The sequence below is a fragment of the Diplotaxodon limnothrissa genome, linkage group LG15 (assembly GCF_057381915.1).
Source record: "Diplotaxodon limnothrissa isolate DT_005_m linkage group LG15, D_limnothrissa_male_GT1.1, whole genome shotgun sequence".
NCBI classification, from domain to species: domain Eukaryota; kingdom Metazoa; phylum Chordata; class Actinopteri; order Cichliformes; family Cichlidae; genus Diplotaxodon; species Diplotaxodon limnothrissa.
This window is the reverse complement of record NC_140610.1, coordinates 39,628,838-39,653,348: the sequence shown is the minus strand read 5'-3', so window position 1 is coordinate 39,653,348 and position 24,511 is coordinate 39,628,838. Positions and strand designations below refer to the sequence as shown.

General features: G+C 43.1%; 1 non-coding gene across 1 annotated transcript; it reads left to right on the top strand.

Moving 5' to 3' along the window:
* Positions 1–24,185: 24,185 nt before the first annotated feature.
* LOC146617983 (U6 spliceosomal RNA) lies at positions 24,186–24,293 on the top strand. Its single transcript, XR_014906936.1, has one exon. It is a non-coding gene; the product is annotated as a U6 spliceosomal RNA (small nuclear RNA).
* The last annotated feature ends 218 nt before the right edge of the window (positions 24,294–24,511 follow it).

Genomic DNA, 24,511 nt, shown 5'->3' with positions numbered 1-24,511 from the left:
CTGGTAATCTGCTGAGCACCAAAAGACCTGAAGCCTTGAGTGATGTGAGAAGAGAGCATAGCTGCTGGGGCTTTTGAAGAGTCTTTGGAAACACGTGTAAAGCATATTTTATGACTGTCGAGTGGGACAAATATTAAAAAGCTGAAAGCTTTGAAATGTTTTGTTGGAAATAGATTATACAGCACAGGACTGACAGCACTGTTGGGTTTTGTAGTTTTATATACTGTTACACTGCTTTATGTAAGAATTCTTCTGTTAATAGGACGATGGTGTGTAAACTCTTAAGCAGTTCTCAAGTGCTAGCACTATAGAGTAATATCTAAAGGCCAGGTTAATAGTTAAATAGTTTTTACATCGTTTATCAGAGAATTGCACCAATTTGCAGAGGTTGCTGAGGGTCATATACAGAAAATGTATCTGTTATGCTGCCAGAAATGTTTTTGCACTTTAATCATGCATTTTGTGATCTTTTAGAGTTCTTATTTTCTTGCACTGGAAAACTTAATGACTAATATTTAACATTTCTTTTTGCTACCCATGGGTGAAGGTCAATCACTGACCTGGATATAAAACGGTAACTCTTTTGAAAATATCTCCTGGCCATGCTTGCTGAGTTTTTATTTCCATAATTTCACTGCGGCATTGAAACGTTCGTCTTCTATTGTGCCAGAAATCTCAGGATTCCCGCCGGAGTATTTGTGTCTTTGTGTAAGTGGGTGTGTATATTCATAAGAGCCAAAATCCAAACCCACCCCTCCGTCTCTCTTTCTCAGTGTTCGGTAACAAAATCAGCCCTTGTATCGGGGGCCACCACTACAAACAGCGTATGAGGGGATTAGTGGCTCCTTGACCGCTCCTTCAAACACACGCCCAGCATGGCCGCCTCGATTATGACCATTAGATACCCTGAAAATGAGACTGAGATGAAAGAGTGGAATACTGAGGGCTTTTCCCAGGGACGAATTTGACCACACGTCCAGCAAAAATGAATCTATAATCCAAAAGCCCACAAAGGCCAGAGTGGAAGCTGTCCTAGAGTGTTGTGCTAGCTTGCTGAGAGAGGCTTTATGTTTCTATTGCTTTCATTGTGCCTGGGAGTGCCATAATAATGATTAGAGACTTTAAAGGCTAGATTAAAGTGAGGACAAGGGCAGCTTAGTCTGTGAAGTAATTTTAGGGCAGCTGAGCAGGTTTTTTAATGGGAAAATTCCTCTGAACGTCACTGAAAAGGACGCGGGATTCATTTCTCTGAGATCAAGCTGACCCTTTGTTTGAGAAGTTAATGTGTACACATGTAATGTACTCACACATAGTCTGCTTTACACTACCCCGACACATACCTCCACAGACACACACACATGCAGTTGTCATTGAACAGCTCATCCCCAGGCTGTGTGTGTAAAATGAAGCTGCAGGCAGTGCAAGGTGATCCTGTATTATCCAGGCTGCCTTCACTCTGTAGGTGAAAGTGCTGTAAGGCAAAGGGGCTTCACCTAGCAGCTATCTATTCACCGTCCGAGGAGGCACAGGATGCAAGCAGCTGAGAGGCTGAGAGGCCTGCAGCATCTCAAATGACAGACACACAGCAGGAGCAGAACACACAGGCCAAGGTGTGTCAATGCTACAAACCCACGTGTCCCTGAGGGGGTACAGTGAATCAGTCACAGAGAGCAATGCTTTTATCTGTTGAAGCCTGTGGTGCAGGAAGCAGTCACACTTTAATAAAAGTAGTAAAAGACCTCTGTGCTTGTAAAAGATCTATGTAGAATATGTCATGTATGTAAGTATAACCAGAAAAATGGACCCAAACAATTAAAAGTCCTTTATTCAGAAAATGTCTCCTGTGACTTTTATGCTCTTAAACTTATTATTTGTTGCATGATGGATCATAGTAATAACTAAAAGTGTCAGATAAACATTTCCCTTTGAGACTCAGCGGCAGAAGCAGATTGTGGTGTGAAAAAGAAAAACTCAGATAGAGAAAATCTTCCTCGAAGTTGCTCATGAAAATCCCTGAAGCCACAGTCATTACTGACAATGTGAAGAACTGACTTGCCAAAACTGTGCTACAGAAAAAAGTTACTTTTGTTTTATTTGGAGGGTTGTAACTTGGCAGAAAATTTTCAGAAAGCCAAAACTTGACCTATTGTCACCTAAGTTGTACTGAAAATAATATGCTTATAACTTTATTGTGCATTAAACATTTTTACACAAGGTGACCAGGAAGCCCCTCTTGAATGGCTGCACTCTTCACTTCCTAAGAGATAGGGTGAAGACTGCAGTTGTTCAAGAGGGCCTCAGAGTAGAGCAGCTATCCCTCCACATCGAAAAGAGCCAGTCGACGTGGTTCAGGCGTCCGACTGGGTGAGGCGCTCTGAAAATGTCCTACCAGGAAGAGGCCCGGGGCAGACCCGGGATTAGCTGCAGAGATTGTATTTCTCCACTGGCCTGGTATTTCTCAAGTTTGAATCTACCCCAGTTAAAGATCCCCCCCCCCCCCCCCCCCTTCATTTAAAATGCATCTTATTGTTTTGCACATTAATTAGCTTTTATACTGAATTCACAATTACTGTGTCAGGCTGCTTCCCAACTCCTGACAGGGCAGAAACACACACACATTATATATTTTGTTTATTTTGTATCAGTGTTTTACTAGCTAGTGCACAGCCAGCTTTACGTGGTGAAAAACAGAGAAGAAAAACGTATAAAACCATGAATACGAAAGTTGTGTTGATCCCGTGGTTTAGGGAGTGACCAAAAGAACAGTTCATTTGAGTTGAATCTCGTGTTTTTCCTTCATCCTGATGTGACATGATTTTCCTGTTCACCTAATGTGTCAACAGACGAACCCTGACAGGATGTGAATGATGTCCCAGGCTAAAGTCAGTTAAGTTATGCTCTAATTAGCTGTGTGCTAAAAAAAACAAAATGTGCGGGAACTTTGAAATAAAAGATAAAATTACTTATTGCAGGATTTCTTCAGTTGTTTCAAAAGCTGAGGTTGGACAAGCACGTTGTTTCTGGAAGTTTCACTTGTCTGAATAATTGTAACTCAGATTACAGCTTCCCTGGAACAAAACATATTTTATAGTAATGCACAGACGCACTCACACACACATGCAAAAAAAACCCCCAAAAGACAAAAAACAAAACCATCCTGATGTAAACCATAGACTCTAAAAGTCCTGTACATGTACTATAAATCAAACGGGACAGATCTCTCCCTCTCAGCTCACAGCCCAGGATTCCCCTTAAATATCTAAGAGTTCCCAACTGGAGTCGATAACAAAGCTGTGCAGGATGCCAACAAAGCCCCAGGAGATCCTGAAAGATCCCACTACTAGCTCCCTCTCCCCTTCAGCCAGAATAACCCCCTTTACTGCCAAAATTCCTTGTCTGTTCATCTCAAGCCAGACAATATGTGTTTCAGAGAATCTGAAACTTCATGCAGATGTACCCTCAGGGACATGTGCTCATCGCATAGAGACTGGGATACAGGGAAGATCCACTCTTAGAAGGGAAGGTAATTCAAGCACGGGAAAGATAGAGGGGACGCGCCATGCAGAGACTCTATGTTAAGGGTTTAGTTCCCTCAGCACGTGGCTTCCACACCTCCTGGCTCAGGTGTGCTTTCCCTCCTTTGGGAATGTTTATGGTGAGTCAGTGACTCTTTAACCAGGATCTGCGGTCAGTTTGCAGCCATATCCCAGGAAAATACTAAAATTTAACTAAAAATCTGGTCCATAAAAGATAAAAGGGAGATGTTTCCACTATATCTCCTCATGGCTTCTTCTAGCATTTCAGATTTCTCTTAATGTGAAATTTTGAGAACTCTAATATAATAGTCATCTTTTAATTAAATCAGTTTTCTCCTTATAGCGTCTGACAACAAATGAATTTTCCCAAAGCAAATGCAGGGCAGCTGATTAAATCTCTCCATATCTTAACTGTCTGTCTTTATAATCAATCTAATATTATAAACTGCTTTATTTGTTTTTATGTGGCTTGGGTTCATGTCTTGAAGCAAATAGCTCGATCGGAGGGAAAACAACAGCTGTTTTGAGTAAACTGCAGGTTAGATAAATGCAGCTGTTATGTGTCTGTTGACAGTTAAAAGTCCAGATTTTTAATTGTGTTGCTTTACACACATTTAAAAAAAAAAAATCAATTTGGAGATGCCGTGCAATCGACAGTTGCATGCTATTTGCGTCTCCGCCACTAGAGGGAGATGTTGGCTCTGATTGGTCGCTGGAACACGGCTTTGAATGGAGGCAGGGGAGGGATGATCAATGGCAGCTTCCTCGAAACTTCAAGCAGAGCGGCGCAAGTAACAGTATGCATGCACGAGTGCAAATAATATATCACCGCTGCCAATATTAAAAATATGACTATCGCTCAGTCCGAGCGCAGACGTCAGGCCAACAGCAATTACTGAAATTGTTCCCACCTGGTGAGCCAGAGTGATGAGTAATTAATTCTCCTTGTTCACGTTCCAGCTCAAAATTAAGACTTGGGTGATTTGGGAGTTGTTAAGTTGTAGGCTAACTGTGTGGGGAACAGCTCCATCTTTAGCGTTCCCAGCGCACCTTAAGAGGCTGTTCTCACCTTGTTGCTTTATTTGTTTGCAGAGTCTGTTTGAAACTAAAGCCTTTCAGCTGTTTTCCAACACTTTGAGTGTCGAAGAGTAAATTTCCTTTGACTCCTGTTTGTGCCCTGTAAGTATGATTGGGTAAGCACACTGTTCCAATACATGCAGCGTGAGTGTGCACCCTGCAGGCTTTGCACGTTTTCCCGTCACTTCTCGGAGGTGGAGCATCAAAGTGTGTTTCTTTCCTCGAGTGAGGCGTCCACGGTGGACTGCAACCTTCTGAAGTCAGGAGACCTGTGTTTACTCCAGGGATTACATTACCACACCAGGCGCCTGCCAGACAGGCACTCTGTACCATCACTCAAGGTGAAACAGTGGACTGCTCGTGATGGGTTCGGGGACCTTCTGGTCTTCTGGTGTGCCCCTCTTTTCTGGAGAGTGTTGACTCAGATGGGACGAGTAAACAATCAGAGTGAACCCGCTGTGGGTGCTCCATTCTCATGGAACCCCGGGCCACTGGATTAGGCTAATGCTGGCCCATGATGGGGGAGTGCTGCAGTGCGGCCCTCGGTGACAGGAGGTGATGGATTAGGGCTTTGTCAGGGCCCATGTCAGCCTGGGGGACCTCCGTGATGGGGGAAGGAGGGAAAGCCGAGGGCCTGACCAATCCTAGGATCAGCAACATGTTGACAAGGGATTATCCCAATTGGTGTGTTTCATCAGGAGCTGAGGTCTCATGGATGGCCAGGGAGAGGTGTAGCAAATGCATTCACTGATGGCATGTTAGGGCAACGTGGCTGAAGAGGACCACTGGTTATTATTACAGGCGAAATTGCCAGTTTCCATGTCGGCAAATGACCTTTCCCGTGTGTCAAGATATAAAAATCAGTCAAGTGTGAAATCAGTGATTAATAGGAATGAAAAGCTTCATCATTTTTGATTTTAGTGGCACAAGAGCGAGAACTGCTGATTTTACAGGAGCCGTAAATCCCCACGCATGGGCGGCGATCGAGTTACTGCAAGTGCTGGCGATTGCACCCTTCCCTGGAAGCGGCGGTGCCATGATATCTCCGCCACATTTGCTTTCCTTCGTTGAAATGCGAAAACCAGATTGTTTCGTTTTACGGGTTCCCTTTGAAATCCAGCACACTCGACCCTGCCTCAGCTAGGATTTTACAGCGTGCTCTGGTTTATTTCTGGAAACCTCCCACACTCCTCAGCTTGTTTAAGACGCCTGCCCGAGTGTGCCTTTTGTTTGTTTTGCCAGTTGGGACAAACAGTAAAGTGAGGTGATTAAGCATTTGCATGAGGTCTTGTACACTTCAAGAGAAACCGCATGAACATTTGGAGGAAGGCCTGTCAGTCCGCAGTTGCCGGTGCTGTTGAGTAGACGGGTCTGGAGGAGAATAAATTACCAACATTTGGCACTATCAGCCACTGGCCCTGTCTCCACATCTGGGCTTTGTCTGACGTTATTAAATGTGAAAAATGAGTCCTGCTCGTGATGTTACGGTAAATGATACAGAATGACATTATTTGCTACAAGAGCTTTCTGTCATCTGGACTGGAGCACATAAAACGATACTCTGAGGAGGTCGGGTATTTGTCATTTAACTCTGCAGCTTGTTGCCGCTAATGCATTGCCTCAGAAAGTGGATTTGTGCTGAGGTTACGCGGCGTCTAAAACACAAGTGATTCGTTTTACATATTAACGTGATTAGGAAGGGAGGGAGGCGGCGGGGGAGGAACAGGCGAGAGTGAGACGTGACTGCGAGGGATAGTGACTGACATGTGGCAAGGAGGCACTGATCCGTCTCTTGACGAACTTGTCGCCTCACCACGCTCCATGTGTCAGGGCCTGGCACTCTCCCTGTGTCAAGCGTGGGTGGCCTCCTGACACGCGTTTGAATGTGTATGTCATGACCGTCTGGGGTGAAACTGCTCCTGAACGCACATCCACGTAATGACACTGACACGGTGCCATTGGGCTCGCCACAGAGCCCAGACGGAGTCCCTGGCGAGGACAACCTCTATCTCTTCCCTCTGATTTCTCTCAACCTCTCACCCTCTCCGTTGGTTGACTTCAGCCACAGTTATTAACTGGCAATTTGGGTCGGAATGATTATATTTAATGTAATTATGATCATGAGGAACAGAGAGAGGGCTCTGGGAGCAGGCCCAGCTCTTGGAGCCGGTTCATCTGAAAATGAACCCTGTGCTGTAAATTGTAAGTACCTCTCCGAATGTCAGTGAGCAGTGCCAGCCAGTCCTACACAGGCGTCACTCACAGACCCCACTCTGTAATTGCTTGCTAGCTGGAGCTGCTGTGTAATTTTTGACGTGGCTCTGTGGCGGTGGCGGCGCTGACAGAAAAAGGGACTGGAGATTTAATGCCTGGTCTCAGCTTTCAGGCTTCTGAGTCTCTCTTTCTGCTCTATTGATGAACCTTTTTTTTTCTTCTCTCATTTCTGGCTTCAATTATTTTCTGCAACACTAAACTGCCCAGGTTGCTGGAAGAAGTGCTGCCATGACATGGCATGAATTAAAAGCAACTCTTGTTTTCATCGTAGAGCTGGATCTGGGCCTGGCAGGTACTCGGCGCATAAGCTGTTGTTGTTTTTCTGCAGAAAAGCCGTACTGAGATCTTATTAATTCAGTGGGAAATTTGGAGCAGTGTCATTCGTATTCACTGAGAAAGGCCGCGTGTCTTCACAGAACAGATGTCGGTCCATTTGCTGACTCGCTGCATATTCATTCCAGCGTATTCCTGCAGGTGTGTTTGTAGGCGGCCATCTCCCTGAGATGCACCCACTCATCATAAAGAATTGGAGAAGGGGGGTTGCTGTGGTGGTTGGAGGAGGGAATCTTTAGCGACAAAAGCCCCCACCCCTTTTTGCTTGCTCTCCGTGGGTGTGGGCGGAGGGCATTTAATGGCCATTCAGCCTCTAGCAAGACCCCCTGAAGACACCCCCACATTCTAGGGATGACTACCTGCCCAGGAGCACTCTCTGCCCATCTGTCCACTCCAGAGGCCGCAGGAGAGTCCGTCCTCTTGCCTCCTTCACCACAGCGCATGCACACACACACACACACACAAAACAAGTGGTTGATTGCCGACTCAGCTCTGCATCAGGCTGACAGAGCAAACGGAGCAAAGCAGGGGGTAAAGAGTGTGTGAGCGTCTGTCTGCAGGAGGGTGCGGGCTGCTGTTGTATTTGTTGTGAGAATGAGTCGGTGTATGTGTGTGCATGTGGGAGTTACTCAGTGGGTGATTGAGCATTCATTAGTGGTGATGGATGGATGTGTGTGTGTGTGTGTGTGTGTGTGTGTGTGTGTGTGTGTGTGTGTGTGTGTGCGTGGGCGTTTGTGTGAGTGGCAGGATACAAGAGGTGGAGGGGGTGTGTGTGCGAGTTTGTGTGTAGGAGGAATTCAGTGGGCAGTTGAGGGTGTTGTGCTGTGTGGGTGGTAGTAAACTAATATACATATATTCCTGATCGAGGATACAGATTTAAATATGTTTTTACAGTTTTGATTTTACGCAGTACTGGGGGAAAGTGTTGAGGAAGTCCTCGCATCTTTATATTTTGCTAGGAAAATGGGAGATGGTTAAAGCAGTTTCGGGAAACTTCAAAAACACATGGGAATACAGTTCATAGGGCAAAAACAGAGTCTGTACAATTCTAAAAAGCTTAAAATTCAATATTTGGTATGACCACATTTATTCTTTTAGTCTTCAGGAATAGTTCTCCAGGCTTCTTGAAGGACAATCAAAGCTCTTCTTTGGATGTTGGCTGCGTTTTGCTCGAGTGTCTGTCAACATGATCCCACACTGCTTCAATAATATTGACGTCTGGGCTCTGGGGAGACCAATCTATGACTGATAGTGTGTTGTGTGTTTTGGTGTATGGTGCATTTGCAGTGTGCTTGGCATTATTGTCATGCTTAAAAATGAAGCTGCTGCCAATCAGGTGCTTAGTACATGGTGCATCAAAATTTGACGGTACTTTTCTGCACTTATAATTCCATCAGTTTTAACAAGATCCCCCAAACCACTGACTGCACCACAGAACGCTGTAGACACTCACTCTGGTACCTCTCTCTGACCTCCTGGGATTTGAGCCAAAAGATTTTACTCCTTCAGACCTGTTGCCACTGATTTTCAGTCCAGTTATAAGCTGATGTACCTCAACATCTTCTCCCTGGTTTATTTCGTTAAGAATGGCTTCTTGTCAGCCACCTTTCCACTGAGACCATTTCAGATAAGGCAACAGTAGATGGCTCAACTGAAGGGCCAGATGCATCTCTCAGGTCCTCTATGCTGTTTTTTTGTTTTTTATTGACTTATTTATTCATTTTTGTTCACCTGCTGTAGACAGTTTTTAGGCCTGCAAGTTATTTTTCTGTTCTCCACTCCAGTCCACCCTCGACATATTTTTTAGGGACACCCTGCAGTGTTTTGTCAAGTTTTCAGCTGATAGCTATTTAAGAATCACTTTCTCGCTGCAAAAATAACATTTTATACCCGTCAAACAGTTTCTGACATTTTTCATAGATTCAACAAATGAAACGGGAAGAAATTCTTTTTGCAGCAGTAAAGTGTCTAAAGATACAATTTAAATAAGTGTTTTTCCAATGAGTTAGTTGCCTGTTTCATACTTAAATGATTCATAGGTCAGCAGTGGGTGGCATCACAAAAAAAGAAAAAATATGACAATGTTGATGTAAACAACGCTGGACTGAAGAAGCAGAAAGCCTCGAAAACAAATTCCAGACAACTTTAAAAATTTATTTCATAAATATTTAGCTTTTGCTTGCAGTCTAAATATAAAGGAATGACAGGTGGTTGAAGACTTTTGCACACCAATGTAAGTTTATTAACGATTTTAAACAGATTTCAAATGAAAAACCAGTGAGAAAAGTCTGTGTTGAAGCGGTGCCAAAGGTTTCATCTAATTTGGCTAAGTTTCTAGCTCTGGGATATTTTTGCTCAAGCAAACCTTTCATAAAAGTTACATGCCCCCATTTCGTGCAGCGGAGCAGCGGCTTGTGCAGCATTATTCCCATAAGTGCAGCTGTAGGAACAAAACCCATGTGCTCAGCCCATTAGTCCAATTTAGTCAGCTGTCAAACTCTAAATTCACACCCTCATCCACTCTGGGAGCAGCAGGTTAAAAGAAGAAAGACATTCAGCATTCCTCTCACCCCTCTTTTTTTTTTTTTTTTTTTAAACCGAGCCGTCTTTGCACAGAAATCTGCTGAATAAACCTCCATCTGTGTCCGGCATTGAGAACCCGAACCTCGTCCACCCTCCGCTGGTGGGAGGATGGTGCTAGATGAGTTAGCCAAACACTTTCTGGTGAGGAGGCACGCCGCCGGCTACACACGAGGACTGCAGGCGTGGGAAAGACCTGACTTTGAAAATAAGCACCGTTTGGCCCTCCTAACCTCCGCAGGCTTTGGCTCAGGCTGGCTGCCTTGTTCCTCCTTACTTGTTTTCTCTCTGTGAGTGGAAGACTCTCAGGAGAGGAGGTCAGCCAGGGAGAGGCCCACAGCTGTGGCTGTGAGGTCCCGATGTGTTTATTTGGGCAGGCCTAACCATAATAAGCTCCAACCAGGCTTTGCTCCTGAGGACTGGGGCCACCACTGCTGCGGCACTTTTCATCCTAACAATGGGGAAAGTGCACAGACCGAGGAGGGAGCTGCACGGCAGAGTTTACCGTACAACAGCTGCCTCATCTGTGGGGGTGGAAGTGCGCTGCAGATGTGGACAGGACGGATGGTTCATGTTCCCACACCTACTCCTGTCATACAGTTGTTCACCCGTGCTCAGCGGTCGGTCAGTGAATGAGTTCCTTTGTTTAGCTTGAGAGAGTTAGCCTGCTGAGTGGAAACACCACATGGCCAAGATCCAAAATAACCACAGTGTTTAGTAATCACGTGGAGTGTTACTTGAAATAGGTTACATGAATGACTAAAGCTATGGATCGTGTTAAAATGCTTAAAATACCATCGGAGTATGATTGTTAAAGACAACTACATGTGTCATCATAGCTATTTTTGTGGACTATAAATCTTAGAAGTTGTGAATGTATGAGCTGAAGTAGGAAAAGCCGATTCACTGGCGGTTAGCGTTGCAAAACAATCTGTTTTTATTGCGATTCAGCAGACTCTAAATAAAGATTAAAGGGCTCTGGGTTAATCAGGGTAAAACAGGTTTTCCTCCTTAGTGTGTTAGTGGCTGGTGAACAGGTCAGCTTTTTGCCATTAAATGCATGAGGTCACAAGGTTAGCCTTTGATTCGCTAACCTGCTTTGCTATCACTAAGGTAATCTACACTGCGTGTCACCGGCCCCTTTCATTTGTAGAATAACAACATGCCCGTCCTGGGTTACTCATCACACTGCCACGCACCAACCCCTGCTATTAAAACAATCACTCAGCCCCGTGCAAAGGTGCACAGGTGTGGCCCAGGTTCCACAGGGCTGGATGACTGACAGCTGCCCACCCACTGCCCCCCTCTAGCCGCCAATCAATCCTTTCTGCCTTGGCCGCCTTCATTCTCCTGCAGCTTTGCTCATCTGTTACAGGGCTGTTTAGTTGACAGATGATTAGCTGTTTTGCTTATCTCATGTGCCCCACCCCACACCACCTACTCCAACGCTTTGCCCCGGACCTTACCTGAGCATGCTTCCTCCAGTTGACCTCTTCAAATGTCTCAGGGTTTCTTATTTCAGCCTTTCCTCATCAACAACAGCCTCCCTACCCATCCCCCCCCTCCCCCCATTAGTTAAAGCCCTGAATGCGTTGAGTTGAGTTGCTTCTCAGCTCTGACTGTAGGCAGACCGCATGGGGCCACAGACATGGACACGTGTCAGCAGAGCCGACAAACAAAGCAGGTGTTGTGGCTGGGGATGGGGGATGGAGGAGGGGCAGCTGTCCGTCAGCCTCACTGCAGTCAAATACAGTCCACGGCACATATGGCCTCTAAATCAGGTGACCTCTAACGGACCAGAGGTGCGCTGACAAACTTATACTTTTATCCTGATGCTAAATAAAAGAAGCAAAAATGTGAGGCCTTGTTTCCATAACAGAAAAATCTTTCTGAAGGCTCTTTCTTTGTTTACTAAGCTGCAAGTTGACTGTAACAAACAACAGATGCCAACATAAAAGTATCTTCCACATCTGCCAGCTCTTATCTGCCCCCAGTTTGTCTCACCTGCAGCGACACGCCTACTGGAAGCCTCTATTCTTAACCATTACCCCCCATCTCTTCTGAAATTAAAATGCAAAAATGCAGACTGCCCTATGAGATTCCTCTACATAATTTGCCGTCCTCCCCCGCCCCTAACCCCAGCTCCCCTAAAACATCACTCTGGGGTTTGACAGCGAGTGGGTGACTTCTGACAGGTCGCATTGATCTCCTGGCTGGGAAAGAAGTTGGCTTGACAATGGAGAACATGTGTCCGTTTTAGGACAAGCCTTAACTTGTCTGACCCCCTCATTTGGGATGCGCCCACAGGAAAGCATTCCCTGGGTTTAAAGAAAGCTGTTTCATCTGCTCAGACAGGAATCTGGTCTGCGCTAAAGTTTTTTGGTCTGACTTGTTTAAAGTAAAGAAGACACGATTGTGTTTTGTTTTCATCTAAATAGTGAATAGAAACATTCGCCTTTGATTTGGCAGTGTTCAGCGTGCCCTTTGTGTTTGGTGGGTTGGATTCGGGGCTTTTTTGGGGTTCCTTTAAAGCAGCAGCCGGGCAAAATGTGTTATTGTCTGTGTGTGATTAGGTAGTTCTGTTCCATTGCTGTTTTTACCATGTGAACATTAAATAAGAGCCAGCCCACTTCTGAAATGTCTTTGATAAATGATATGAATAGCTAAATTCTTTTATGCAGCTTTGAATTGGCTCATTCTGGCCGCATTAATAACCGGGATCATAATGGGGACATGGCGAGGCAGGAAGATGGTTCAGTTTACAATTGGCTGTGCATGCAACGAGGATTGTTGCTGCATTACACATTACATTGATTGTCAAGAAACCGCACAGTGCTGTGTAGGCCCGAGAGACAACTGGCTTCAACGCAGACTGGATCCAGCTCGATCCGTCTGAGGGCTGCACGTTCACACAGAGACATGGAAAATTTATTTGCCTAGATAAACCTGAACTAGTGGATCTAACAGATAAAGCTGTGCAGTATTTGAATATGTTTCGGTTTTGAAATCCATTCAGATGTATGCAGATAGGCAGGCCTTGCATGTTGCCTGTGGTGCTTTGCAATAAATATGAAAATCACAAATTCATGGAGTCTTACAAGTGTGATCTCCATGGGTTAGGAAACTACCCCAGACATGCATCTCCCCAGCCATGTTCTTTGGCGCCTCTTTGGAGATCACAACGTATATTCCATTATTAGGAATGCCCGTAGCTGCTGGATTAAAATAGGAGGCTTGAGGTGGAGATGAGGTCCAGACCAACCAGAGGCCTGTGCTATGGAACAGGATTTTGGCTTATCTGGGTAACTTCAGGGTTAACCCTGGGGTTTCTGTACTACGAAGGTGGGTCACTTCTTAACAGGGTAACTCACCATGGTAACTTATGCTGTGAATCTAACCTGCTCCAGAGTAGGTTAACATCCAGATTAGAGATCATTAAGTATGAAATCACTACCTACTGACCAATCAAATATCCAGAAAATAGCATCATCATAGGTGGAAGATCCCTCTGAGCTTTGTGGGCAAACAGTAGGAGAGTCTAAAGTTGTTGTTTTTTTTTAATAGCTTGTGATGTCTTTGTTTCCCTAATGAGCATCAATAAGAAATTATAATGAATACATATTTTTAGATTAAGCTTTAATCTTTGATTTTCTTTTTTTTTTATTATTCTTTGTTTTCTGTTGGCAGCAAAAAGTTTTACAATCATTTTATTGTTCTTTAACTATGTCTGAGCTCAACAGCACATCTACACCAAACTCATATTAAGTTTGTACGTAGACTAAGATTGAATTCAGTTTTATATTTAATCTTTAGTCACAAACCCTCAAACATAAGCGAGTGTGCAGCTGAGAGAATAAAAGCGAAAACTGTCAGGAGCTCCAGCTTCAAATCAGCTGGAAGCGAACACGTTTCCACTGATTCTTTTATTTGCAGCATGGGTTAAGTGTATTATTGATTCTCTGCTGGGCCGATTCATTTTCTGTGTACAGCTTGTTAAGCCGTATTTCACTAAAACCATTGAATGAAGCGCAAACTGTGCGCCGCCTTGTCACGGGTATGTGTGGGTATTAATTTGGTCATTTTGAAAATGTGTAAAATCTTGTTACATGTGATTTTAATCTGCTGCTAACGCTCTTTTACTCTGGTGTTATTGGAGCTACTAAGAAGCAGAACACACACCAAAAATACCAGTTCGATCAATCATATCGATTTCACTGTGATCGGCAACAAACTGATGTGATTTTCACGTCTCCTTTATCAGGCTGTGGGACAGTAAGCTTGAATGTTTAAACAGCTCCTGCTTTTGTGGATGAAGAGTCATATGAGTTGTGAAATGCCACTTTTCGATTGGTCAGATGGTGCCAGCACCACCCCTGTCACATGAACGCGCAGGGGAATCCCTGAGTCCGCTTATCGAGTTGATAACCAGCTTCATGTGCAACAGCCTCGCATGTTAACTGGCAGCCTTTCATACACTGCTGCTCATTGACTCCCCAAGCTACACCATCACCTGGGTTTACGTGCTTCACTAAACTAATAAACTAAACAGATTATGGGATCATCTTTATTAACACCTAATCAAAAAATGCGGAAATAAAACATTTCTTGGCGTACAACCTGTAATCTGCAATAAACTCATGATGATATAATTTTAAACATTTGTAAAAGTGAATGCAAATTAATGTTATAGACTTTCTTTATTATAATGAAATAATTTGCTAAAAGTAAAACGACTTCCTAATTATTTTTAAAAAATTAGATCATGACTCTGCCAGCTATGTGGCAAGTTTAAAGGGGATGTCTTCTATCAACTCATAGCAACTGTGGATGTGTTTGGCATATTTCAAAGGATGTGGCACACAGCGTACTATTTGTCAGCACTTGGACCTAACATCTTTGATTGGTAATTTATTTCAAACATGTAAACAATATACAGGTACATTTAGAAAAGAAAATAAGAGAGAGAAAAAATACTCTACAAAAATCAATACATTTCAATATAGCTGCCGTTCTGATTAATTTACATGTTGAAAGGGAAGAAGAAGTAAACACTTGTTTAATCCCCCCACCCCTTTGCCATAAATTATCAGTTAATATTTACTATGTACTATATACTATAATATCACATGATTTTATTTTATTTTTTTAAAATACAGACATTCACTTAATTTCAATATTTTCCAAGCAGATAAAGTATCTGCTTGGTAAGCTTTAACTTCATATTTGTTATTAAAAAATATTTTGAGGTTGGTATGGTAGGTGTAATGCTTAAGAATATTAGCCAGGGTTATCTTTTGTGTCTGGAGTTTTGCATGTTCACCACGTCTGCATGGGTTCTCTTTGGGTCCTCCGGCTTCCTCCCAAAGTCCAAAGACATGCATGATATTAGGTTAACAATGAATTCAATGTAGGTGTGATTATGAGTGTGAATGGCTGTCTCTGCGACAGTCACTGCGGCTACATCTACACCAATCCGGATAAATTTGAAAACGTTTTCGACTAAAAACGCTCCGCGTCCACACATAGCGTTTTCAGTTGTTTCTGAACAGTTGTTCATCCGCACAGAAACGACTGAAAACGCACATGCATGAAACGTAAGACGATTCAACCTGCGTCATTTCCATCTGCCGTTTATTTACTTTCCGGATCTTGGAAATATTGCAGCAAAATGTCGAGGAAAAGCACAGAATTTTTAAAACGGACAAACAATGAGGTGGAGTTGTTGCTGCGAGAACACAAAAGTACAAAGTTGCAAAAGCAAGTGAGAATTAAAGAATTTGAAGAAAAGCTATCTGAAGCATGTACAAACTGATATTAATCTTTAATAGGGCTATCAAAATTGAGAGCAAACAAATATTTTAAATATTTAGTGTAAATTCTGTGGGAGGTAGCGGGTCATGTGCTAATTAGAAGTTAGGTGACTGCTCCAGTCTGCTCAAGTATCCTTGAGCAAGATGCTGAAACCCGAGTTGCTTCCGATGCGTTCATTGCAGTGGATGTTAGATAGAAAGCACTATCAGTGCATGAATCGGTCAATGAGACATTGTGATTTGAGTTCTTAAGTAAAGTAGAAAAGCATCCCGCTGGAAGCTGGGATGTAGTTACTCTCTGATATCAGAGCACATCACCTTGTCTTTAAGTAATGTCAATTTATCCAGAACATCACTTCCCAGTTAAATGTACTGGCACAGAAATCATGACAATGTGGAGTGACATGGGTATAAAATGTTCAGTTTCATGTTGTCACTGCTGTGGGAAACAGAATACCTTCATAAACACCTCTGTGTATTCAGGTTGAGCAGCTGAGCAGTTTCTGAAAAGGAAAACTTCGCCGGTCTCTTGCGCCTGCTGATGACATCAGGTTAAACAGGTCTCGTATACTCATCGGTGCTGACGCTGGTGTAGTTCTTGCTGAAATACTCACTCCCTGCTGCACGAAGAAAGGTGATAAAGTCATGCATGACATTTACTGCTAGACTGTTTGTGTCTAGAAAACTCAGTAAATAGTGTGAATTTGTCACCTATTCAGAACAACAGCTTTATTATTCAAATTGTGCTTTCTGAATGAATTATGACTGATGTCGTAACATGTGCTGCGTGCATATTAGAAAAGGCCAGAGGGTAATTTAAACAAAAACAACAATTTAAAAAAGAGACTTTCTAATGTCGATCCTGTTATAAGAAAAATTGTAAGCTTGTGACCAGAAAGTCATCGGTGAGAGTTATTGAAAGACTTTTTAAAGAACATCTTTTTTTTTAAAGAACATCTGCTCTTTCTTTCTTTGTTGAGTGGATTGTTAAGTTAATGGCAATATAAAGCTAGCTGGAGGCGTTGGTTGATCTGAGTGTGGAAAGAAAATTTGGTTCTAGAAAAATTGGAAAGTGCGCTGAAGGAAAGTCTCAGCTGCCAGACCTCTCAGAATTAGAGAGACAGAGATGGCAAGGACACAGAGAGCCAGATGAGGGCGGCCCGTGCAGTCTGTAGGCTATGTTTTAACTACTAATGCATCAAATTTTCATTTAGGTAAAAACAGTTAGCAGGTGATACTTTCATTATCTTCTAATTGCATTTTACTGCAATAATTTCCCTATAAGTGTAATAAACATAACTGGCATTCATTTTAGGATTTTGTTTCCCATTTTGTCATAAGAATAGGTATATTGGATTTTTATTGCCTTTCTGTCTGACAGATGTGCAATTTTACCTGAAAATATTCCGGTCTGCAGATCTTTTCTTGACTTACTTTTCCCTTAACTGCCATTTCGTATTTCAGGCAGTAGAAAATTACAAGCAAGAAATGCTGTAATGTCTTTTTTTTATATACTTTTATAGTCTTTTCCCTCTGCAGGCATCACTTAGCATCTTTTTCAGGTTCTCAGTTGCCTGGAGGAGTCCGTGGTTTTGAGTGTTCCTCTTCAAGAGTCAGAAAATTAATCATCCCTGATGATTATGTAGGTAAGTAACAAGACTATTAGGGCGGAATGAGCTAATACGAATCGGCAGCTTTGCAACTGCAGAAACTTTTGCACATGTTAAAGTTAATTTTTAAACTTTTAAAAAAATGTTAAGGAATACCCTTCTCTCACTAAAGTCTGCTGACAGCAGAAATTGAATTTACGTCTTTTCCTTCCAAGATTTAGCAAAGTATGAAAATTATGGGAGGCAGCGCACAAACTTTTGCATAAACTGCATATGTATTCATGCTTGCGTATGCTCTACGTTTGCCTCTTTGTCAGCATGTAAATCTGTCAATAGCATAAATTCTTTTAAATGAGTCACAGATGTTGCCGTTCTGTTGCAGCTGCAGATATTTCGTAATTCCCATGTCATAATGGGTCTTAACTTTAATCGCTTTGGAGACCCAGTAATTAGATGGTCGTATGTGTCGTTAGTAGCTTTGTTTTGACCTTGTGTGATCTGTGGATTTCAGATGTAAGGTTAACGCAGCTCTTTTCATGTATATATTAAAGGAAACAATATTCCGGTCATATCATGTTTCAGGATGACACTCGTCTTTGCGTCACTCACAACACGACAGTTTGAAGTGTGGTGTGTGTTTGTGTGAAAATGACAGCAAATGCTTTCGTGAGAGGTAGGAGGGTGCCGAGAGTCCTTTTCATCCTTGTGTGAAAAGAAATTGTGATCCGCCGAATGCATCAGATCTCAGCTGAGAGGCCGAGCAGCAGGTTTTTGAGGGCTCCAGTCTGTGTGGAAGCTCAGCCTAAATGCAGAGATTATATATACGTTTCCACATTGTTCCTCTTTGCCGTTTTCGCTTTTGAACTGTGATTGTCCAGCTTCGGCTACTCTAAGGATTTTGAGCCCACTCCCTAAAGGAACAAATGAATTTGTCTGTATCCGGAGTTTATCTTCTGAAGTTAAAAGACATTTTGCAGATTTAACTTGATGGAACAAGCTGCATGAATCAATCTCTATTTTTGTTTTGTTGAATTTCACATCTTGATCGGCTTCGTCAAAGCACTCTTTCCCACCTCCCCTACATGTGTGACCCCCGATAAGAACAACAACACATAAATATCCAGCCATTGTCTGATGTTCAGCTCTGTTCAGAGCCTGGGTCACAGTCAAAAAAAAATAAGAAAAGAAATCAATACCGTGTCTTTTTTGTCTCCGTGAGCCAGCCACTATCTCCACAAGCAGAAGTTTTTAATTAGTGGAGGACTGAGTGCATCACCCAGATGCTGATTTCCAGGCTCCTCTTTAGAGGAGGCAACATGTTTATAGATGTTTTATTGCCTAGATGGGAATTAGTAAATCAGTTGCTCGGTTCTTTGTTTTTTCCTTTGGATACTCAACGATACAGTCTGTTGTTCAACCAATGTCTGGTATTTCAGTCTCACCTGTGAAATATCACTTTGGCATCTGAGATTCTCATATTTACACAAAGTAACCCAACATCATCTTAGTTTAACTGCATTGTATGTATCTGTGATTTTTCCCATAGGCGCAGGTATCAGTCACTCAGAGCTGGAGCTCTAGCTCCTCTCTAATATGGATAAGTTAACCTCTGCACTAGGTCAAACCTGAAACATGGCTCTATCGTTGGCGGTCTCTGCAAAAGCATTCCCACCTGTGACTGGAGCTGGGATGTGTGAAATATCAGTGTGAGAGAACCGGAGGCTAGGCAGCAGCATAGAGAGTCAGAGAGAGGGCCAGATGTAGATCTAATATCAGCTAAGAGCCTGCTGTTTGGGAAGGCTTGTCTAATATGATACACATGTGCTACATCCTGTCTGAACCGCTGCCTGGAGGAGGTAAGTGTGTGTGTCTGTGTGTTCAGTCGTGTTGTTAGCCGTGCCTGTTGTGAGATAAACATAAAGACAAAACTGTGTGTGGCTTTCTTCTGTAATTTCTGGCGATAAACAAAGAATAAGGTGGAATATAGTGTTTTAATGTCTGCCAACCTGTCAGCAAACACTTTGTGCACAAGTTGGGTGTGTTGGAATGTGCGAGTGGAGTGAAGTCTTACCATTATCATACACTTTATCTGTAATTAACTCTCTAGTGGTTACTGATTGACCCAGTAACACCTGGGCAGATATGCCAGAGAGCTCCCTCCCGCGATGAGCTCTTACCAGCCTCATCGAGGGAGAACAGCTCTTTTGATTTAAATCCACCTTCAGTCTTCAACTTAACCGATAGGTGAAAAAAAAGAACTTTATAATACACCCCGGCCTGACACCGGAGAGCTGAGATTATTCTGGAAGTGGAGCGGTGTTGATAGCACATTAGTGCGTCCTTAGAGTCTTAATGGATAATCCCAGTCTGAGTACCTGGGATTCCATCCACATCCCTCCCTACCAACCAAAATAGCCATGCTTTGAAGGATTGAAATTAATTACCAATTTACAGAGTCCAAAAGTTTATCTTTAACTCCTCCTTAAGCTCTACGCTGATATCTGGTGCCAATTTAGGGCATTCGTCAACCAATTTTCAACTTAATTGGGAGATGGCACCTGGCCAATTAGGAAAATAAGGTGCAAGAGAGAGGACCAGCTTGAATAAGTCCACTTAATAAGCAACTTTCGCATTCAGTGCTCTTAATTAGTGAGTTCTCTTTTGTCTGAAGTTTTCTAGTCTTATACCATCTACACTTAAATTATTAAAAGGATCATGATTCTTTGCTTGGTTACTGAACTGCGTCTGGAAGACTAATCATCGGCGGATCAGCAAGAGCTTTTGGGAGCAACATGCTTGGTTTGTTCAAAATGCTGGTCCCCTGAGGAGAGGTTAAGGAGAGGAGTCAGCACCTCCCTGGGAGTTCGCTGCCACCATGTCATCCATTCTGGAGAGTAATCGAGTTATCATATCAACAAATCTCCCGTCAGGGGTCCTACAGCTGACACTTTTAGAAAGACACCCACAGGAGAACAACAAATTTTGAGCAGCAGGCCGTTGCTAAGAGAAGAACTGAGGCACCTGTAAAGGTCTTCTCTCCTGCCCACAGAGAGGGCACTCCCGCTGGGCATCACACTGCTCTCTGGCCCCTGGTCAGCCCGGAGCACAAGGGCAGGGAAGCAGGAGCCATAGTTAATGCGCTTCACAATAGGCCGAAGACACAATAGAAGCAGTATATCACCAAGACTGTCAATAAATTTAAAAGCAACCCACAAACAATTAGCTGAAAGGGCAGCAAGGTTTCAGGGCCGAAGGCCTCCGCTCCTCAGGCCAGCGGAGACAAACTGTCCACCCACGTTCAAATGGCAGCTGGTAATTCTGCCTAGAGAATATGTTCACGGACTCCTGTGGATTACAGCCCGACCTTTAAGTGTGTCCCCCAAAAATAAACCACATGCTGGGCCATTCCTCCAGTCACGGGATGGTTTATGACTCTTTGAATGTGGGAAATGTCGCCCAATAGTTTGTCTTTAAGGCCCATATAGAGTTACGTAGTTTGTTCATTCCACGGTTTATATTATTGGCAGAATAGGCCAGCCAGCTGTTTCCCTTGATGTTTTATGGTGCCAATGCCAAATGTTTACTTTCTGTGATATAAGAAGCTAGTGTAGCTGCTTGTGCTAATCATTTCTAACTTTTACATCTTTTTTTTCTTAACAACCTTCTCAATTAAGCTCTTACGTAGTCTGAGGCTAAAATGAGTCATCAGCAAACCCTGGAAAGCACAAAGTCCTCTTGATTTGTGAGATGATTTAAAAAGGCTTTGTTTGGATTGCCTGTGCAATCCTAGATTCATCCAACATGAAAAACAAACGCCATCTTTGATTTGGACGAGTGGGTATGAAGTCCATCTGTTAACAATACCCCAATAAGAACAAAAAACCCTCGGGGCAATCAGAGCTTGCCTGCCTTCCATGACCAAAAAACTTGCGAGACTCTAAACTTATTTCTAAAGTGTCCTGGTTTGATGGAATCACTTAAATAGGTTGGCAAGCGATAAACAGTTTGCGACAAGATGGCAGATCAAGCTCATCTTCGTCATCGGGCATCAGTTTAGAAACCGCGTTTCTAAGATGTGAGCTAACCCAGGTTTTGTTTATTAGCAGGAGGTTTCAGGGGAAACGTGCAAAGCAAAAGGAAAAATAACTTAATGGCATCTGATTTGTGAAATTCAATGTATTAAAAAAAAACGATGAAAAGCTGGCAGCTGGAGTCAGGAGGTTCGAGTCAAGCAGTTATGGTGTGAAAACATGAACATATTGTGCCTTTAGAGAAAGTTTAAGAAAAACTGAGGCCCGATTCAAGCGCAGCCTCTTAGCATTTTGTTCATCCACCACGTCTATAAATCATTTGCCTGACCAGTCCTGCTCCCCGCAACTGACCGGCTCGACCCATTGGCCAGGAGCCAAGCCTGTGTCCGGACAAGGCCCTGACCCGTGAACCTTGGCCGGAGTCCCTGGACCAATGGGGTGAGGCCATCAGAGCTACGACCCCGGCAGCCCGGGCTACCTGCTGCTCTGGCATAATACAATTGGACACAGCCATCAGAATGATGGAGCACACTGAATTCTCCACGCTGACCACTCCAATGGCTGCTGACCAAAGCAGGCAGTGGTTTCAGCCCCTCTAAAATATAGGAAAATAGCCCTTTTGATGTTATGTCACAGATGCCTTTTTTGTGCTTTTTTTCCTTTCTTTTTTGTCTCTTGTCCATATTATGCTTTAAAGTTTCCTGGTTGCTGCAATTTGGGGCCTTTTCAGAAGAGCTGGGTAAAGAGTGTACCATTTGTCAAAGCAGTGTTTTAATTGAAAAGCCCCTATAGAGTGAAGCTCTATAGGGGAAGTTGATGTTAAATTTAGTACACTAAAACTCCACTTTGATGCACAAGTCACTTGTTACTTTAATACACTTGTAAATTTGCAGTTTTCCCCAGGTCCCACTGATTCATATTGTTATGTCGTATGTGAGGTAGGCCCATACTCAGATTACTGCTGACATTTCCTCCCTATCTCCACCTCTGTTTTGTTAATGGCACAACGTTCATGCTGGTAGTATAATTACTGACATTAGAGCGAGCCAAGAAAGACTCTGCAGGATGCTAACCCCACGAAGCCACAACTGCTGTTTGGCATTCAAGAGTAAAAGGTGCACCAGTGTTTCCCTGCCTTGGTCTATGGAAACTAAAGGAATGCTAGTGTATTCATACAGGTCCCTTGCCCCCCCCACTTCTCCCAACAAACACACCTGAGGGAACCCCTCCAAGTCAAAACAATTAGCATCCTCCTTGCCTGTGGAGTTAAATTCTCAGTGCAAACAAATGCATCCGACTGACAGGCAGCTTAGGCAAATGGCTTGTTTGGGGAGCGGGCTCAGTCTCTTTGGGCTTACAGAAAGGCTGAGTGAGTTTCAGCTGGGAGCGATTGCATTACAGAACAGCGTGAGAAAGAGAAGCACCTGTATATATCTCACCTGAAATCAAAGAGGATATCTCGTTGAGAATAGGATTTAGAATTTCCAGCACAATAGGTTTATACGCCCCAGGTGGGACGTTAAGAGATGCATAGGGTGACGTATAATGCAGTGGAAATTTAGTACAATTGAATGGAAGTGTCACCAGTTTCGTGACGCTGAAAGGTGCTGGAATTGAATCAGTGTTTGATAAATGGATGTAACAATAACTGCTATAAAAATAAGAATAAGTGGTCATTATTGGATGTGTATGTAAAGGTGATCATGTGCATTTTCCAAAAGATCTTGCAGACAGCACCATCATCATGCAGTTCATGACTCCTGCGTAACATGTTGTAGCTAGTCCAGAGCAGTGTTACTTTTTAAAAAGTAATGGGATACTTGCTTATTTATTCCTTCTGTAGAAATGCATCGAAACATGTTCTGGAAATGTTGTAGAAAGTTATTTGTTACACTGCTTGTTATAGTACAACATTGTCTGAGAGTGTCATGTAATTGACAGTTAGCAATAACAGCACAAATATTTATCTTAATAAGAAGGACATCCACAGGACGCAGTATTCAATTCTTACCACCAAGCCAATGGAAAAGTTGATGAAAGCCAGTCAGGACAGAGAAAAATGTTGTGGCAGCAGCAGTTTTACTGTAGAAGATGAGCACATTCTCTCTGTGAGGCTACAAGCTAGCTCATCTCTGCTTTAGTTAACTGCTGACAAGCTTTGGCCCTTGTATGTAGTTGGCACGCAGTCAGCTTCAGCATCACTCTGTGTCTGGGGGTCTCTTGCTGCTGGCTTGGGTTTAGCGTCTTGCCTTTGAACGTTCTTGGAGAGATTCGCTGTTATGTTCACAGCAGCGGATAGTTGTTTCTGGCCTGGATGGAGTTTGCACTTTGCTGTCAGTGAGTCTTGTGCTTTAATTCAATAAATTTACAGTAATGTAACCACTCTTCCAGCGTCGCGAACCATATGAACTGTGTTCAAGCAATTGTTGCACAATCATGCATTAAAAAAGGACATTTGATTTCTTTTTTTTCCTCTTTGGCCAAAATGCAGTTAGCCAAAGACCTCATGAAAGTAGATATTTCTTTGTTTAGTAATTGTAATTTGATTACCAAAGTAAGGTAATCCTAGGTAATATAGTACTACATTACTGAAAAATGTAATGTGATTATGTGCCTCTGTTAAACAGGGTGTAATCAGAGTGTGAAGCCATAATTCGTAACACTAGCCCTGACTCTTACAGTTATTGGTTACTGTATCCTATCCAATGGCTATGCACTCACCTCATAGACTGTATATAAAAGTTTTTGGGTTCAGTTACTTAAAGTTGAAGAGATTACATGAAATTTTGCAAATTATGTTCCCCATCAGACTCATTATTTGCTAGCTTGTGAGTGAGTGTGCAGTGGTCCTTGCTTTTTTAGAGCCATTGCTCACTCACATCTAGTGTCAAAACACCAAGATGGGCCAAGGTGGGTTTTAAGTAAGCAGTGGATGTGCTTGCTTTGCCAAGTGCATACACTAAACTGGAAATAGTACAGAGAAGATTAGCATGGTCCATGTGCAAGGATGACACGTAAAATCGTGACACGTTTACAAATTTAGGGGTGGCTGTGGCTCAAGAGGAAGACCAGGTTGTCGACTAATTAGAAGGTTGGCAGTTTGATCCCTACCTCCTCTAGTCTGTATGTTGAAGCATCCTTGGGCAAGATTCTGAACTCTGGACTGCCCCTGATACCAGTGTTGCCAACTCCTCAGTAAGGAAAATCGCTATTGGTTGTCCTAAAAGTCGCTAGAAGTCGCCAAATGATGTCATCGCCTA